Source organism: Petaurus breviceps, unplaced genomic scaffold (assembly GCF_028583685.1).
Source record: "Petaurus breviceps papuanus isolate PSGF00001 unplaced genomic scaffold, PetGlider_PUasm1.0 38, whole genome shotgun sequence".
NCBI classification, from domain to species: Eukaryota; Metazoa; Chordata; class Mammalia; order Diprotodontia; family Petauridae; genus Petaurus; species Petaurus breviceps.
In genome coordinates this window covers 51,487,961-51,506,349 of record NW_027186304.1, presented here as the reverse complement: position 1 = coordinate 51,506,349, position 18,389 = coordinate 51,487,961, and the positions used below count along the sequence as shown (strand labels likewise).

The following is an 18,389-nucleotide window of genomic DNA, read 5'->3' as shown; positions in this document are numbered from 1 at the left end:
TTAAATTTATGTTAAGGCAACTCTTTCCACTAAGTCTTTTCTCCCTGTAAATACCCTGTTTCATAGTTGGTTTAAAAAAAAACCTTTGGGGTGGCTAGGTGGTGTAGTGAGTAGAGCACTGGCTCTGGAGTCAGGAGGACCCGAGTTCATATCCAGCCTTAGACACTTAACACATACACACACACACACACACACACACACACACACAAACTAGCTGTGTTGTGACCTTGGGCAAGTTACTTAACCCCAATTGTCCTCCAAAAAGCAGAAATACAAAACAAAACAAAAAAAAAACAAACCTATCCCTAATTTTGAAGTTTTCCTTATTAGTTTCTTTTTCTTTCTTATTTATGTAAGTTTAACTCTTCCTGATTTTTCCCTTTTAGATAAGTAATAAAATTCCCATTTGTCTCCATCCCTTTAACTTGCATTATTAATTTCTAATATTATTTTTGAACCTTTTTCCTGACAAGAATTTCTTTCCCTCATTGACTTCATTATTTATTTCTTTTTTCTTTTTTAGAGTTTGGTCTTTGAATAATCACTCATTCTTATTTCATTCTTTACTTTCTGAATTCCTCATGGAATTAGAGCTTCTAAGGTTTCTATTCTGGGTTCCTTCTTCTAGTTTCTATGTTAGTGTCTTAGAGACCTTGCACTGTCCTTGTTTTCCTACTGTGTCTCAATCTTAGAAATACCAATGACCAGGAAAAGAAAAGATGGTGGAGTAAAGGAAGGGATTCACCTGGGCTCTCCAAAATCCCCCTCTAAACAACTTTAAAATAACACCTCAAAATGAATTTTATAGTGGCAGAACCAACAAAAGGATGGAATGAAAGACATTTCTAGTCCAAGACAATTTAGTTCAGCAAAAATGGTCTCATTGGGGTGAGAACAGAGTATAGTCCAACATAAGACATACTTAGGCAAGCCAGAAGTAGGACTTGGGGGAGAGGGAGTGAAGGATTGTTGACTGAATCAGCTATGGAGGCTTCCAGAGCTCTCAGCCCACAGATGGTAAGAGGTGAGACAACTGGTCAGAAAGAAATTACATGGGACTTTTAGCTAGCACCAGGAACTCTGGTGTATTGTCTATAAGCAATTAAGGGTTGTTGTTCCAGGGTAGGGAGGAATACTAGTGGGAATAGGGACTGGGCAGAGCTTTAGGGCGGGAAAAAGTGCTTGTGGTTGCTCAAAGACAAAAGCACTAGTGAGAAGAGCAGATTCCTTCTGTAGATCATAACACCCTAGAAGAACAAAAATTTACTATGAACCGGCTCTTAAAAGAGCAGCAAGAAAAGCCTGAAACTTAGGATGGTACCCCCTCAAGCCCAGGAGCAGAGACCAATGTTGGCATAAAGTTTAAAGTCAAGAATTGAAAAAGTGAGCAAAGAACAAAACCAAAAAAGAGAACCTGACTATAGAAAGTTACTATGATGATAGGGAGAAACAAAGCAAAAGCACAGAAGAAGAAAATGTCAAAATAGCTACACACAGAGCTTTAAAAAAATGTAAACTGGTCTCCGGTACCAAAAAAAAAACAAAACCCCAACAACAACAAAAAAACTCCTACAAGAACTCAAAAAAGATTTGGAAACTCAAATAAGAGTGATAGAGAAAAAAAATTAGGAAAAGAAATGAAAATGATGCAAGAAAATCGTAAAAAAAAGTTGACAGCTTGGTAAAGGAGGCATAAAAAATACTGAAGATGGGTGGCTAGGTGGCTCAGTGAATAGAACACCGGCCTTAGAGTCAGGAATACCTGAGTTCAAATCCAGCCTCAGACACACACACACACACACACACAAACTAGCAGTATGACCTTGAGAAAGTCACTTAACCCCATTTGTCCTTCAAAAAGCAAAAAAAAAATACTGAAGAAAAGAACACCTTAAAATATAACATATGATATAAAATGCATCAAACTCTACTAAAGAGAAGAATTCACTAAAAAGCAAAAGCTGACAAATGGAAAAGTTTTAAAAATTCACTGAAGGAAAGAACTGTTTACAAAGCAGAATTTGCCAAATGAAAAAGGAGGCGCAAAAGGTTGCTGAAGAAAATAAGTCCTTAAAAATCAGAATATGGAAAGTTAATTACAAAGCTAATGATTACAAGGGACATGAAGAAATAATAAAACAAAATGAAAAGAATGAAAAAAATAGGAGAAAATGTGAAATATCTCACTGGAAAAACAAGTGACCTGGAAGACATATCAAAGAGAAATAATTTTAAAATTACCGGACTACCTAAAAATCATGATCAAAAATTGAGCCTGGTCAATCAACATCATCTTTCAGAAAATTGTCAAATAATACTGCTCCTCATATCCTAGAGCCAGAGAGTAAAATGGATATTGAAAGAATCCATCAATCACCTCTTAAAAGAGATCACAAAAATCAACCCACACAAGAATATTATAGCCAAATTCTAGAACTCCCAGGTCAAGGAGAAAATATTACAAGGAGCCAAAAAGAAACAATTCAAATATCATGGAGCCCTAGTCATAATAACACTTAAGATATAGCAGCTTCTACATTAAAAGAATAGAGAGTTTGAAATATATCACAAAGGATAAAGAAGTTAGGATTACAAATTAGAATCATCTACCCAGGAAAACTGAGGTAATCTTTCAAGGGGAAAATGGCATTTTAATGAAATAGAAGCCTTTTAAAGCGTTCCTGATGAAGAAATGAAAGCTGAATAAAAAATCTGATTTTCAAACACAAAACTCAAGAGAAACATAAAAAGATATACAGTGATGAGAAAACAATAAGAGATTCAATAAACTGAAGATATTCCTACATGGGAAGATGATACTTGTAACTTCTAAGAATGTTATGACTACTATGGCAAGCAGAAGTACGCCTAGAAAAAGCACAGGTATGAGTTGAGTATGATAGGACTATATATAAAAGAAAGAAATTAAGAGGTAAGAAAGATGATTGCGCTGGTTAAAGGAGGAAGGCAGAGGTATAAAGGGGGAAATTATCTCACATGAAAGAGGTATGAATGAGATTTTACAGTGGAGGGGAAGTTGCTCTGGCTTCGACCTTCCCCAATCCATGTAAAAAGGGGACTCTAAACAAACTTTGGAGCTGCAGAACCCACAAAATGACACAAAGAAACTAACCTCCCACTGAGGACACCCTGGCAAGCCAGCAGGAATAGTCCACCACAGTGATTTGGGAGGTGAGCCCAGCCATACACTGAGGCTTTAGCCCCAGGTGGGCCTGACCAGCTGCCAGCCTGAGGGACTACAGATCAGCAGCAGCTGTGGCTGTTTCCGGATTTATCAAAACACAGAAGTGAAGGACAAAGTGAGAGGTCAGTGCAGTCTGGACTTTGGGACTCAGTAAGTGGGAGTGGGTGGCTTTTGCCCCTGGGGCAAGAAGCCGCTGAGCCCCAGCTGCAGGCACAGCCAGCTACGGGATGCAGCTTCAGCTCCTGGCCTGCAGGGTGTCAGGAGACCAAGCACCATTCTGGGGAGTAATTGCTCTTGCTTTAACCTTTTTGGATCTGGATTGAAGTCTAGGGTGGAGGTCCTGGGGTGTGTGTCCAGCTTGCCAGAGCGTGTAGAGAACTCAGAGGGGGCACCCATCTAACACCTCCGGCAGCTGAGAAAACCCCAGCATTTGGGACGAAAGCTCCCCTGTCTGGTGGCAGAGTCCTACTGTGGCAAAAAGCCCAAAAGTCAAATCGTTGAGTGGCAAAATGAGCAGGCAAAGGAAACAAAGCAGACAGAAGATTCCAACATAACACTGCTATTTTGGGGATAAGAAGGAGCAAGGCATGGAGCAGGAGGAAAACAGTGAAGTCAGAACTCCTGCACCAAAAGCTTCAAAGGAAAATACAAGCTGGTTACAGGCCATAGAGGACCTTAAGAAGCAGGTAAGAGAAATGGAGGAAAAATTGGGAAGAGAAATGAGGACAATGCAAGAAAATTATGAAATGAGAGTCAACAGCCTGACTGAAGAAAATAATACCTTAAAAAACAGACTGACTCAAATGGCAAAGGAGGCTCAAAAAGGCAATGAGGAGAAGAATGCCTTAAAAAGCAAAATTTGCCAGATGGAAAAAGAATCTCAAAAGCTCAATGAGGAGAATCATGGCTTCAGAATTAGACTGGAGCAAATGGAAAATGATGACTTTATGAGAAATCAAGATGCTGTTAAACAGATCCAAACAAATGAAATGTGAAAAGCAATGAGAAATGTCTGATGGGAAAAACCACTGACCTGGAAAATAGATCCAGGAGAGATCATTTAAAAATTATTGGACTACCTGAAAGCCAGGATCAAAGTAAGAACCTAGAAATCATCCTCCAGGAAGTTCTCAAAGAAAGCTGCCCTGATGTTTTAGAATCAGAGGGTCAAAATAGAGGTTGAAAGAATCCACTGATGACCTCCTGAAAAAGATCCCAAAAAGAAAACTCCTAGGAATATTATAGCCAGGTTCTGGAATTACCAGATTAAGGAGAAAATATTACAAGCAGCCAGGAAGAAACAATTTGAATATTGTGGAAACACAATCAGGATAACCCAGGTTCTGGCAGCTTCTACACTGAGTGATCGAAGGGCTTGGAATATGATATTCCAGAGGTCAAAGGAGCTGGGATTAAAACCAATAAAAATCACCTACCCAACAAAATTGATTATCATGTTTCAGGAGAAAATATGGTCATTCAGTGGAATAGAGGACTTTCAAGCATTCTTGCTGAAAAAACTAGAGTTGAATAGAAAATTTGACATTCAGATACAAGAAGCAAGAAAAGCATGAGAAGGTAAACAGGGAAAAGAAATCATAAGGAACTTATCAAAATTGAACTATTAACATTCCTACATGGAAAAACAATAATTGTAACTTATGAAACTTTTCTCAGTAGTTGAAGGGAATAGAAATATATATATGAGGGTATATGGGTATATGAATACATATGTGAATATATGTTTACAGGTATACATAGATAGAGGGCACAGGACCAATTTAACAGGAAAGGATGATACTTAAAAGGTGAAATTAAGAGGTGAGAAAGGAATATAATGAGAGGAGATGGGGAGAGACAGAATGGGGTAAACTATATCATAGAGAAGAGGCAAGGGAAAATGGTTACAATGGAGGGGAAGAATAGGAAGGCAAAAGAGAATGAGTCAACCTTATTCCCATTGAATTTGGCTTAGGGAGGGAATGAAATACACACTAAATAGGGTATCTCACCCTCCAGGAGAGTAGGGGGGAAGGGGATGACAGGGGGTATGATGGAAGGGAGGGCAGGCTGGGGTGGAGGGAAGTTGGAAGCACCCAATTTTGAAAAGGGATTAAAGTAGAGAATAGAACAAGTGGGAGGTGGGATAGGAGGGAGGGAAATACAGTCAGTCTTTTACAATATATCTAAGATGTTATTGTTTTGCATTAGCCACACATGTACATCCTATATTGAACTGCTTATCTTGCCAGTAAGGGTGGGTGATAAGGGAGGAAGAGAATGAATCTGGAATTCAAAGTTTTAAAATCAAATATGCAAATATGTGTGTAGGTGTATATATGTGTGTATGTGTGTATATATATATATATATATATATATATACTATTATCAATACTATTTTTAAATATAATTGGGAAATAAGATACAGGCACTGGGGCATAGAGATCTACTGGAAAAGTTGAAAGGGGTATAGGAGTAGATATGGGAGAGAGCAGATTGGAAGAGAGGATATCCTGTGGGACTGATATTTGGGGGGGGTAGGGGAAAAATGGGGAGAAAATTTGTAACAATAAATAAATAAATAAATAGAGATGGAAAAAAAAAAAAAGAGTAGAGGTGGCTAGGTGGTGCAGTGAATAGAGCACCCACCCTGGAGTCAGGAGGACCTGAGTTCAAATCCAGCCTCAGACACTTGATACAAAAACAAGCCGTGTGACCTTAGGCAAGTTATTTAGCCCCAACTGTCCTTCCCCCCCAAAAAAAACAAATTTATAAGAGTACAAACCATCCCCCAAATGGTAAGTGGTCAAAGGATATAAAAAGGCAATTTTCAGATAAAAAAAAAATCAAAGCTATCTATTGTCATATGAAGAAATTGCTCTAAATCCCTATTGAATAGAGAAATACAATTCAAACCAACCCTGCAGTACCACCTCACACCTAACAGATTGGCTAATATGACAGAAAAAAAAATAATGTTGGAGGGGATATGGGAAAATTGGGACAACTGATCCAACCATACTGGCAAGCAATTTGGACTATGACCAAAGGGCTATATAACTACGCATACCCTTTGATATAGCAATACTACTACTATTATAACCCACAATAATACTACTATTATAACCCAACAAAATAAAAATAAGGAGGGGAGAAGGACCTATTGTACACCAGTATTTATAGAAGTTGTTTTGTGGTGGCAAAGAATTGGAAATTGAGAGGATGCCCATCAACTGCAGAATGGCTGAACAAGTTGTGGTATATGATTGAGATGGAATATTACTGAGCTATAAGAACTGATGAGTAGGTGGATTTCAGAAAAACGTGCAAAGACTTACATGATTTGATACAAAGGGATGTAAGCTGAACTATAAGAACATTTTACAAGTAACAGCAATATTACACGATGATCAACTGTGAATGACGACTATTTTCAGCAATACCAATGATCCAAGACAATTCCACAGGACTTATGATGAAAAATGTCCTCATCCAGAGAAAGAACTGAATTAGTCTGCAAACAGGTCAAAGGATACTATTTTTTGTGTTTTTTTCCCCTTTGGGGTCTGTTTCTTCTTTTATAACAACTAAAATGGTAATATATTTTGCATGATTAAATATGTATAATCTATATTAAACTGCTTACTATCTCAGGTAAGGGGGTAGGTGGGAGAGGGAGAGAGAAAATTTGAAATTCAAAATTTTTTTTAATGCATGTTAAAAATTGTCTTTACAGGTAACTGGGGAAAATAAAATAGTTTTTAAAAACTAATGTCAAAATTGTTTTTATACATGATTGGGAAAAATAAAATACCTAAAATTCTTAAAAATAACATTTTCTACAGTGATGAAGAACTTATTGCATCATTGAATCCCATCTGCTTAAAAATCTCTCCTTTAATTCTTTGCCCTCCCACTCTTCTAGGTGTCAACTGTCCCCAGATTCTCTGATTCCACTTCTCCTGTGGCAAAATGAGACTAAGCATCAAATCCCTGCAGATTATACCCATTGTAAACACCAATTGCCCTCACAGAACTCTCTCTCCTCCCATGGGAACATTAACCTGTGTTCTCCATCCCCACTGGAAAAGTACAATTTCCCTCTTACTCCCCATTTTTCTTTTTTTTTTTTTAAAGCAACTGGAGTTACGTAACTTGCTCAAGGTTACATGGCCAGTTATTTCTGGGTGTGGTGGTAGGTATCTGAGCCCAGATTTGATCCCAGGTCATCCCAACTCTGGGGCCGGTACTCTTACTCACTATGCTACCTGGTGGCCCCTTATTCCCTATTTTTTAATCTCTCCTTTTGTCTCCTTATCATTGTTAGCTTTTGACTTGAATAGCATATACCACTTATTCTTCTCTGTCTTCTTTCTCACCTTTTATGTGCTTTCAGATGCTATAATTCAGATCCACAAAAAATACTGATTTACCTGTATGTAAAATGTTGTAAAGGTTAGTCTATGTTGATTCATGCCTATTTCTACACCATCACTTCTATTTAGCTCCTGCTTTCACTTGTTACCTTGGGATCATTTAAAAAGAAATCTCTTGTCTCTTTGTTGTTATTTTTTGCTATTACTGTTCTTGGTTACTGTTGTTTGTTTGCCTTCTTGTATTTCTGTTGTCTGAGGTGCTCAAGAATCAAATAATTTCTTCAAGTCTGATTTCTTTTCTAGGAATGTTTTAAATGACTCATTTATTGAACAACCACCTTTTCTCAATAATGGTTAGGGTCAGAGTTTCACAGGAGGCCATCTTAGGTTTTACATTAAATTATTTTGCTCTTGGAAACATCTCATTCTGATGAGGTATGGGCTCTGGGAATCCCCTTGAAATCTGATCAAATCATCTCATTTGATGAGGCATTTGCATGAGGAATTAAGCCTTACATTGTGGCTGGGCCCAGACCTCTAGCCTAGTTACTAATCAGTAACTACTAACTCTAGCCTAGTTACTAGCCTATCCCTCCATTGTTCATCTACTTCCCACCCTTGAGCCTATCAAAATATTAATACACCCTTGAACTGGCCAAGCCCACCATTGTCTGTAGCCTCCAGCTACTTTCCCACCCTTAATCACTCATTGACCTCATTAACTCCTCCTGAAGACCCTCCCCAAACTCCTCCCCTAGATTCCTCCCACAACCTTCTGTATATAAGACCCCATCCTGTCTTCATGTTTGTAAGAGCTTCATAGAAGAAGAGAGCCCCACAGAAGAGTGAGAATGCCACAGAATGACCTAGCACAGACTTACTCTGTGTCTGATACAAGCGAACTTTTAATCAACTTTACTTTTCTTTGGCTGAGAGAAGACTTGAGTCGAGTTCTTTCAGCAGGACCGAGCATGTTGGTTTTTGGGGGTCTCCAAAGCAACCCTAACCCTCTTAGTGGGAAACCTCTTCAATTCCATTCACTCCTGCAGTTTCTGCAGGGTGTGCAATGGTCTAATGCTCTTTGAACTTACTTTTATTTATATTAGTAGTCTTTCTCCTGGTGGCTTCAAAAATTTATTGTTCATCAGTGGATTGTTAAATTTAACCACTACATATCTTGAGTTTTGATAGTTTTTTTCTTCTCTTGTGTTGATCTGTAGATTCTTCTCATTGGTACTTTATTTTTGACATTTATCAGTTCTGGCCAAATTTCTTGTATTGTCAATTGCATTAAAAAGTGTTTGGAGCTTTTCAACAATATTCTTTTGGGAGACCTATAATCTTTATGCTGTCTCTATACATCCTATGTTTTGACTGTATGGAGATTATGTTTTCTTTTAATGTTATTGCTAAGTTTCTCTTTCTCCAGATTGTTGTTCACTTTACATATATTATACTGTAGTTTAGTAGAAACAGCACTGGATTTGGGGTCAGAAGACGTATTTTTAAATCCTGCCTCTGTCACTCACTATTTGCGTATACTATTTGTGTAACTAGTAGGCAAGTCACTTTCCTGGAGAAGATAGAGGGAAGGCACAAGAATGAAGATCAGGAAAGGCTTTGTGCAGAAGGGGACTTTAGGTGACACATTAATGAAACCAGATAAACCTTTGTGGTGGCAAGCAAAGTAGTACTTGGCTCCTTGTTTCAGCTATTCAAATGCTTTTGAGCCTCGCCTTTGATTGTGTCAAGTCTTTGTTGGAAACATTATACATTGTGCTGCCCTTAATAGGCCTAAAGTCAGCACACGGAGTCCATGGTGGGAGGAACTTGCTGAAAGGTTGGAATAGGAAGGGCAGAACAGGAAGGAGCAGAGCAGATAAAAGCTTAAGCACAAGCTGGGACCAAGCAGAACTGAGAGGGAGAATGCTTTTGTTTCTGGCACACTATAGCACTCTGTCTGTTGGTCTGTCGGTCTGTCAGGCAAAATCCTTGACTGTTGTTTTTGGACCCAAGTCCTGAAAAAGGACTTTACTGATTATCCAGAATCCCTGAAAGAGAATTGTCCTGCTGTTTAGAGAAGTCCTGAAAGAGGGCATTACTGCTGTTTACAGAAGCCCTGAAAGAGTGCTTTATTGCTGTTTACATTAAGTACCGAAAGAGGGCTTCACTGCTGTTTACAGAAGTCCTGGGACTTTATTGTTGATTTATGTCTGATTTCTCAGACAGAAGTTTTGTTTGTTGGTTTGTGTTACTTTGTTAGAAAGTGATTTAAGATGATAGTGCTAGCAATGTATGTAAATATTGTAGTTCTGTTAAGCTTTGTCTTCCTAGAAACAGAAACTGAGAAGGACTTGGAATGGAGCAGTCGTATGAAACAGGAACAGAGAGCTGCCTATGTGTGAGTCCAGGCAAGAGTTGGAAGCAGTCAGCCTGTGGAAGAGGAGCTGTGGGGTTTGGAAGCCAGCCTCAAATCAAGATGAAACAGAACTTTACTTGGGTACTTAGTAGTGACTGATGATACTATAACTTACAGTGACCTAGGGGTGGATGGCCTTTGTACTTTCCACTCCCCCTTAAGGATGATTGGAAAGCCACCCTCTAATCAAAATGAAAGAAGACTTTAGATGGGCACTTTATATTGACTAAGGAGATTGTGACTTACTGAATGATATATTTTGTTTAAGACTATGTGGCTACCTTAGTAATATGTTGCTATGTTATATTTTTGTGAATGTTATGCTTTAGTTTCTTGAATGTTCTGCTCTAGTTTATTGCTGAATAAATAGAGAGTTCACTATATTATGCCATTAGATCATTAAAGTTATTCATAGCAGCCAGTAGTCCTCAGGAGAGCTGCTTGTGATTGGCTTTGCCACCTTAAGATGGAAATGAGGAGGCAAATCATTCCAGGTATGAGGGACAACCAGTGAAAACACCTATACAGGAAATGCAGTGTGCTGTTCAAGGAACAACAAGGAGGCCAATGTCACTGGACTGTAGATCACTACAGCTCAGAGGCAAGTAAACCTGGGATCAAATCCCCAACTCTTAACACTGATTGTGCGACCTTGCACAAGAAACTTAACCTCTCTGAGATTCAGGTTTGTCATCTTTAAAATGAGGAGCTTAGACTCAATGACTTCTTAAGTACCTTTCAGGTCTAAATTTATGGACCTATAATTCCTTGAACCTCAGTTTCCTCACTTGTAAAACGATGAATTAGACTAACTGTCCAAGAAGGGTCATTTCCTGATTTAAATCTATTATCTTATGATCCTAGAACCTCAGTATAGCATAATTCACTACAGAAAAGAATTTAGTATAAATTGTCTATCTTGGACTATATCTAAAGGCTGTTAATAAGGTGACTCAGTATGAACTTTGAGAACAGTCTTAGACACAGATCATTATATTTGGCCAATGTTTAACAGAACCATGCAGCTATTTAAATTTTTTAAAAGATGGCATATTTGCTGAAGCTGCTGCAATTTTAAATGCAACACAGAGCAAGTGCTTATGAAATTAGGCAATTACTGAGAATCTAAGCAAAATTCTGCTAGTCTAGCTTTTCTTTGAAATGAATTTTAAATAGGAATCCAATTATTAATCAAACAAAAGCATTTTGTATATTTAGGGCCAGATTCTCCCAGTACCTAAGCTGTTCTTTTGTTATAAAATGAATAACGAACAGAAAAAGGAATTTATAACTCTTGTAGGGCCAGTAATCAGTAAGCTTTCAGTAAATAATTGGCATGTAGCTAACAACCAAAGAATAACTTAGGCATGACACAAATCTTGCTTATTATATGTATATGTATATGTGTATATATATGTATATAAACATATAAGTTCATATAATAATGGTGGTAATAATAATAATAGCATTTATACAGCACTTTAAGGTTTGTGAAGCATTTTATATATGTTTGCTCCTTTAGTACTCAAAACAATCCTGTGAAATAGGTGCTATTAATATTTCCACTTAAGAGATGTATTTATATACACATATATGGTCCATATTAAAATTGGAGAAACTCTTTAAAACTCTTAAATGTCTAAATGATAAGAGTACAGAATTGAGGAACACAGAAGGCTGGATCTTATGGTTACTAAATTTATCCTTTAAGATTATGAAAGACACCCCTTTGTTAAATCTATCTATTAAATCTATATTTCTACCATCCATGCTAAACACAAGTAGAATTTTCTCTTTTCTCACATTTGCATTTCTCAATACTTAGGTAGGCACAGTCCCTAACTTACAAAGCATTATTAAGTCAGTTTGGAGCACAGAACACACTTTCCAATTTACTCAATATTATAAAAGCTGTATAAGTTCCTAGGTTAACCTAAGGAAGCATATTTAACCTGTTCCACAGCTGAAATTCGTAGAGAACAATACAGTTACAACACTAGTGATAAAAAGTGAAACAATCAAATGAGACTTAAGGTTTGTTTTTCCCTTTAAATGATAGTACCTCAGAAAAAGCAGCTTTAATTAAGAAGAGAATTAAAAGGTAGATAGAAATAGTGTGAAAATGCAGATGGGAATTTCTGGGCACTTTCCCAGGCTTTATGGGGTGATAATACTGGCTCTTATTATATCTCATTTTACTTAAAATCCTGTAACTTTCCTTTTCCTTGATTGAAGCATAGCATTTCTACTTTTATACCTATCACTCTATAAGTGTGACAAACTCCTCTATAAGTGTCATAAACTCCTCAAGTGCAGGCACTCTTTCACTTGTCACTGTATCCCTAGGACTTAAAGCAATGCTTAGGAGCTTAAGGATTTCTGATTGATAATTTTTGTAAAGTGCTTTTCACATCTTAAATATATACAAACAAATGCACATATATGTATATATATGAATATATGTCATGGTTATTATTACTATATTTTGTAGGATTGCTTCATTGAATTGAGTCAAGAGACTTGGGTTGCAGCTCTAGTTCTCCCATTCATCAGCTGGGTGATTTTGAGCAAGCCCCTTAACCTTCTATAACATGAGACACTTTTAAAGTCAAATGTTCCTAAACTGACAAGAGTTTTATTTATGTTAGTATTTGGCCAAATCTAATAAATCTCAAATAATCTGAGTCATACTAATATTAAGATTACATGTAAGTAATGAATAAATTTATTTTTAAAAACAAACAATATCTCTTACAGTCATATAGGGATATATCACCTTTCAAATTAAACACAACCTTAGGATCATGACCTTCAAGGCCTTCTAGCCACTATAAAACCCACATCAGTTCCCTCTACCTGCCCTCGATATAGTCAATTCTATAATTATTCAAGTGAAATACCATGTTGTCCTGCCCTTCTCTACTCCTACCTTTGAGATTTTACCCAAGCAGACCTGGACATATGTAAAAAAATAATAATCTTTTCATTCTTCAGATCTGCTCAATTACAGACTTTCTCCTTCATCAGGGGTCAACCTCCTTAAAATGCCAGGTATATATTATATCTTATCAAACTGTCATCTAATGCCAGGCTGGTACCAGGATTTTTATGTTCCCTGATACCAATACAACCTACACCCTATCAAGCTGCCTCAAGCTCAAAACATGAACTTCCTACATCATCTTATAACTTACAGGCTACTGTCCAATTCAATATCTGCTGTGACATATAATTTGAAGACATCAACTTACAACAGGGTCATATGCCCTGTGAGTGCTCAAATATTGACTGAATAACATTTTAAGCAATCTTTGAAATGTAAAGTTCTTTTTGTCTAACCAACAGGAATAAGGATGGAATATTCTGGATCTCAGCATATCTGGTTAGTGTTACAGAGAAATAGTCATTTGAATTTCTTTCCATTTTTTGGAATTAATGAAATGCATAGTACAAAAGTCTGCTTATTGTCAGGCGTACAAGATTACATCATTTTCATACTCCACCCTGACCCCTGGCAAGGAAGATATCTTTGTTGTTGTTGAATCTTTGGAGTTGTATTTGATTCTTTGTGAGTCCACTTTGGGGTTTTCTTGGCAAAGATACTGGAATGGTTTATCATTTCTTTTTCAGCTCATTTTATAGATGAGGAACAGAGGCAAACAGAGCTAAGGGACTTGCCCAGGTTCACACAGTTAGTAAGTATCTGAGGCCAAATTTCAACTCAGGAAGATGCATCTCCCTAACTTCAGGCCAGATACCTCTAGTCACTGTGCCACCTAGCTGCCCCATAACACTTATAGGTTCCATCTATTTTCAATGAGCTCATTACCAAAATGGAAATTACAAGGATCATTTCACAATCTATTATGGGCCACACTTCTTTCTATGACAAATAACTCTGAAGCTAGGTAAGATCCATTTCTAGATTTTATGGGGCCACTCCACAGAAATGATTACAGAGCCAGATTTAAAAAGGACTAGAGGAGACATTCCATTGCAAGGCTGACACTAACCTGAATCCCAAGGAGCAAATGAAAGCTGAATTAGTCCTATATTATTAAAAAAGTTTGGATTAATTTAGTAGATACAAAATATCCAGTTGAGTCACAGCCCACAAAATGTCTTCCTTAACTCAAGTTGATTTAAACTTCAAAGAACCTATGAAATAAACCTGTCTTTCTGGGGCCAATTTGAGACTAGACTATATGCTCCGTTCTCAAAAATCTTCAATGATTACCTACTGAATAATAAGATGAAAATATAAATGCCACAACCTGGTATTTAAAACATGCCACAATATAAGTTCAACCTACATTTCCAGATTTACTTCATATTATTCCATTTCATACATTCTACTTTTCCAGCCAAACCTGTCTAAATGCTAGTTGTTATTTGTACTCCTGAGCTAGATATCTAGATCTCCCATCTCCCTGTTTTTGCTCTGATTATCCCCTAAGGTAGGAATGTACTCTCTCCTTACCCCTTCTCTTAGGATCCCTAGGTTATTTCAAGGCTCAACTCTGGTATCAGTTCTAATACAAAGCTCCTCAGTTAAAATTTTTTTGTACTCAGTTAAAATCCCTCTTTCCTCAAATTACCTTTTATTAAACTGTGTGTATCCAAGTCTACCCCCAAATCTGCCATGATAAAAAATTATTTGTTTTTGGTGTCTGAACCTAGGATAGTACCTTGCAAGGAGTAGGGACTTAATAAATGTCTGTTCAGCTGAACTGCCTCATTTTTTCAGCAAATATAAGCATACAGAATTAAGAACAAAAAATGTACCCAAATAAAGAACTCTGAAAGAGCAAATATAATGAGACCTGGGCTATGAAGGATACAAAAATGACTACTATATACTCCCTGTTCTGGGGTGGTGAAAGGGTTTAGTGTCTAGAGCAATGTGATATAATTTTTTAAAAGGCATAACTTCTATACAAACAAATCTGATATATCTTATATAACAAAATAGCATTACAGACATTACCACAACAGAAAAAACATATCAGAAGTATTGCTTCTTGACTCTGTCATGTTAACTTCCAAAGCATAATGTAAATAATGTCTATTACATTAACAAAACTTATTTCTTATTTTTATAATTGCAAATTAAACATCTGAATAAAAACAAATACCTAAAAAAACAAAACAAATAGTAGAGTGGCTAGGTTGGATCACAAGTAGACCATTTTTTTACAACATACATCATATATTTATGAAACTCATATGGCAATCATCATAAATCATTAAAGTGTATTATATGTTAACATTAACAAAGTACACTCCATGATGTTATATCCTTGATTACAATACTCTTCTCACTTAATTATAAACAATCACTCTATTTTTAATCTCCCAAACAATAGCCAAAATGAGTCACGTTGCTCACTTAAACATAACTAAGTTAAATACCATTTATTAAGCACCTGCTATGGGTCACGTCTCAGCTCACTCCACTCTGCATCTGCTGCTCTGCCTGGCTTCACTCCATGCTCTTCTCAGGTTGAGCTCATTACTTCTAAACTCATCACCATCCTGCTCCCTCAGACCTGAACGACATCACACCCCTCTCTCAGTCTCCTCCTCCTCTAACTGAAGGGCCGGAGGGTGAAGCACTACAGAGCTTACTTTTCTAGGAGGCACAAGGAACTGGGCTTCTTCTGGTCACTTCGCTCAGCCTCCTATGCTCTAAGGGCCTAGTTTCCCTTATGAAAAACAAGACAGCCTGAACACCTTGTGCCCCCTAGGGATCCCTTTGTGCCTCTTTGTGCCGTGCTGTCCTCCTCCACCCCCACTAAGACCGCAAAGTCCTTGAGGGCAGGGACTTTTTCTTATTGATGCATCCTCAGTGCTTAGTACAGTGCCTGGCAAACAGCAGTCCCTTCATAACTGTATATTGGATTAGACTGGATTAAGTGTGAGGGACACAAAAAAACAAAAACATGCATTGTTAAGAATACAAACAGGGCAGCTGGGTGGCAAAGTGAATAGAGCACAGGTCCTGGAGTCAGGACAACCTGAGTTCAAATCAGACACTTAACACTTACTTGCCATGTGACCTTGGGCAAGTCACTTAACCCTAACTGCCCTGCCTTCTCCCCTCAAAAAAAAAAAAAAGAATAGAAACAGGATAAATTGGGTGGGAGTGATGAGGTATGGGCTTGGGAACCCCCTCTAGCTCTCCTTGAGTCCTTGAGGTTCAGGCTCTGGGAACCTCCCTTGGACTCTTGATTAAATTGTCTCATTTGATTGCCTTACATTGTGGCTGGGCCCAGACCTCTAGCCTAGTTACTAACTGCTAACTACTAAGCCTAGTCCTCCATTGTTCATCTACTTCCCACCCCTGAGCCTACCCTCTAAAGCCTAGCCCACCATTGTCTGTAGCCTCCAGCTACTTCCCACCCTTAATTGACCTCATTAACTCCTCCTGAAGACCCTCCCCAAACTCCTCCTCTAGACCCCCTAGATTCCTTCCACAACCTTCTGTATATAAGACCTCATCTCACACCATGTGGTGTGAAAGCTCCATAGAATGCCACAGAATAGTAAGAGTGCCATAGAATGCCATAGAATAGTGAGAGCACCATAGAATGACCTACCTAGAACACTTACTCTGTGTCTAATGCAAGCGAACTTTTAACAAATTTTACTTTTCTTTGGCTGAGAAGACTTGAGTCAAATTTATTCGGCAGGACCCTGCGTGTTGGTATTTTGGGGTCTCCAGAGCAACCCTAACCCTCTTTATGGGTAACCTCTTCAGGAGGAGTGCAGTCTCAGAGGGAAGGCACTAAGATTAAGAAGGACTAGGAAAGGCTTCCTATAGAAGGTGGAACTTTAACTGAGACTTGAAGAAAGCAAGGAGGTGGAGAAGACAAAAAGTATCCCAGTAATGGAGGATGGTCAGTGAAAGTGCTCACTGAAGCATGAAGATGGAATGTCTTTATGTGAGGAGCAGCCAGGCAAGCCGGTATCACTGGGTCACAGAGCACATGAAAGGGAGTAAGGTGTGAAAAGACTGGAAAGGTAGGAAGGGGTCAGGTTATAAAGGGCAAAACAAAGCAGAGCAAAAAATCAAAACCGAAGATTTTATATTTGAACCTCAAGATAAATAGGGTGTCACTGGTGTTTATTGAATAGGGCATAACATCGTCACATCTGTGATTTTAGGAAGATCAATTTGATAGCTGAGCGGAAGATAGATCGGAGGGAACAAAGGTGAGGCAAGGGAGACTGATCAACAAATTATTGCAATAGTCCAAGTGTGAGGTGAGAATGGTGTGCATTAGGGTGGTTGCAGGGGGATACATAGGAGTGAAGTCATGAAGATAAAATAAAAGAATTTGACAACCAATTGAATATGGGGGAGGGGTAACAAAAGAATGAAGAATAAAGGATCACACCTAGGTTGTGAAAATGAGTGACTTGGATAATGGTTATACACTTGACAGTAAAAGGGATGTTAGGAAGAGGAACAGGTTTTGGGGGAAAAGTGAATGAGTTCAGTTTTGGACAGGGTGAGTTAAGATGTCTACAAGATATCCAATTCAGATGAGTAGTTACTGGCAATTAGAGATACAAGACCCAAGGTCGGAAGAGAGATACAGCTGGACAAGTATGAGAATTACCTGCACAGAGATAGATGATAACTGAAACAATGGGAGCTATTATCACCAAGTGGTCTCTCTCAGGCAGAGAGAGAAAAGAAGAGAGCCTAGGACTTGAAGGACACAGTTAGCTGGCATGACATGAATGAAGATCCAGCAAGGGAGACACAGAAGTCCAAAATCCAGGAGGAGTAACAGGTAAAGCAGTATCATGAAAACAGAGTATGAGAGAGAAGTTGACTGATAATATCACAGGCTGTGAAGAGGTCAAAAAAGGATGAAGACTGAGAAAAATCTATTAGATTTGGCAATTAAGAGATCATTAGAAATTTTGTAGAGTGCAGTTTTGTTTGAATGATGAGGTCAGAAGCCAGACTACAGAGTTTTGTTGCCTATAGAGCTGGCATTTCAGAGAGCAAGATGGAAAAGGCAGGGTTGAGGGGTGTTTGATGGGATAGAAATTAGGATACTGGTGGATAGAGAATGGGACTGAACAATGGCAACTGGCAGTTCATAATCACTGGGTGGGTATGACGAAGTGGAAGCAATGAGTTCAGGTAGGTTATTGTCCACCGGGGTTTGTCTTTGGGTAGAGTGATCACAGGGCTTCAAGCAGCTGCGTATGACTGAAAAGTACAGGGAGGTAAAGGTATCATAGGGTGCCAGGGCCTCAGCAGGGTCAGTCCTGAGAAGCTGCAAGTGACTAGAAAGAGTGCCAAAAAAAGTTGGAAGCACACAGGCAATGTTAAGTCCTAGGGAATCATAGGTGGTTAAAGAGAGGGCTT

At 38.2% G+C, this 18,389-nt stretch overlaps 1 protein-coding gene across 11 annotated transcripts in view; it reads right to left on the bottom strand.

Annotated features, from left to right (window-relative positions):
* ASXL3 (ASXL transcriptional regulator 3) overlaps window positions 1-18,389 on the bottom strand; it is a 302,427-nt gene that overhangs the window by 103,591 nt on the left and 180,447 nt on the right. The window lies entirely within an intron of this gene.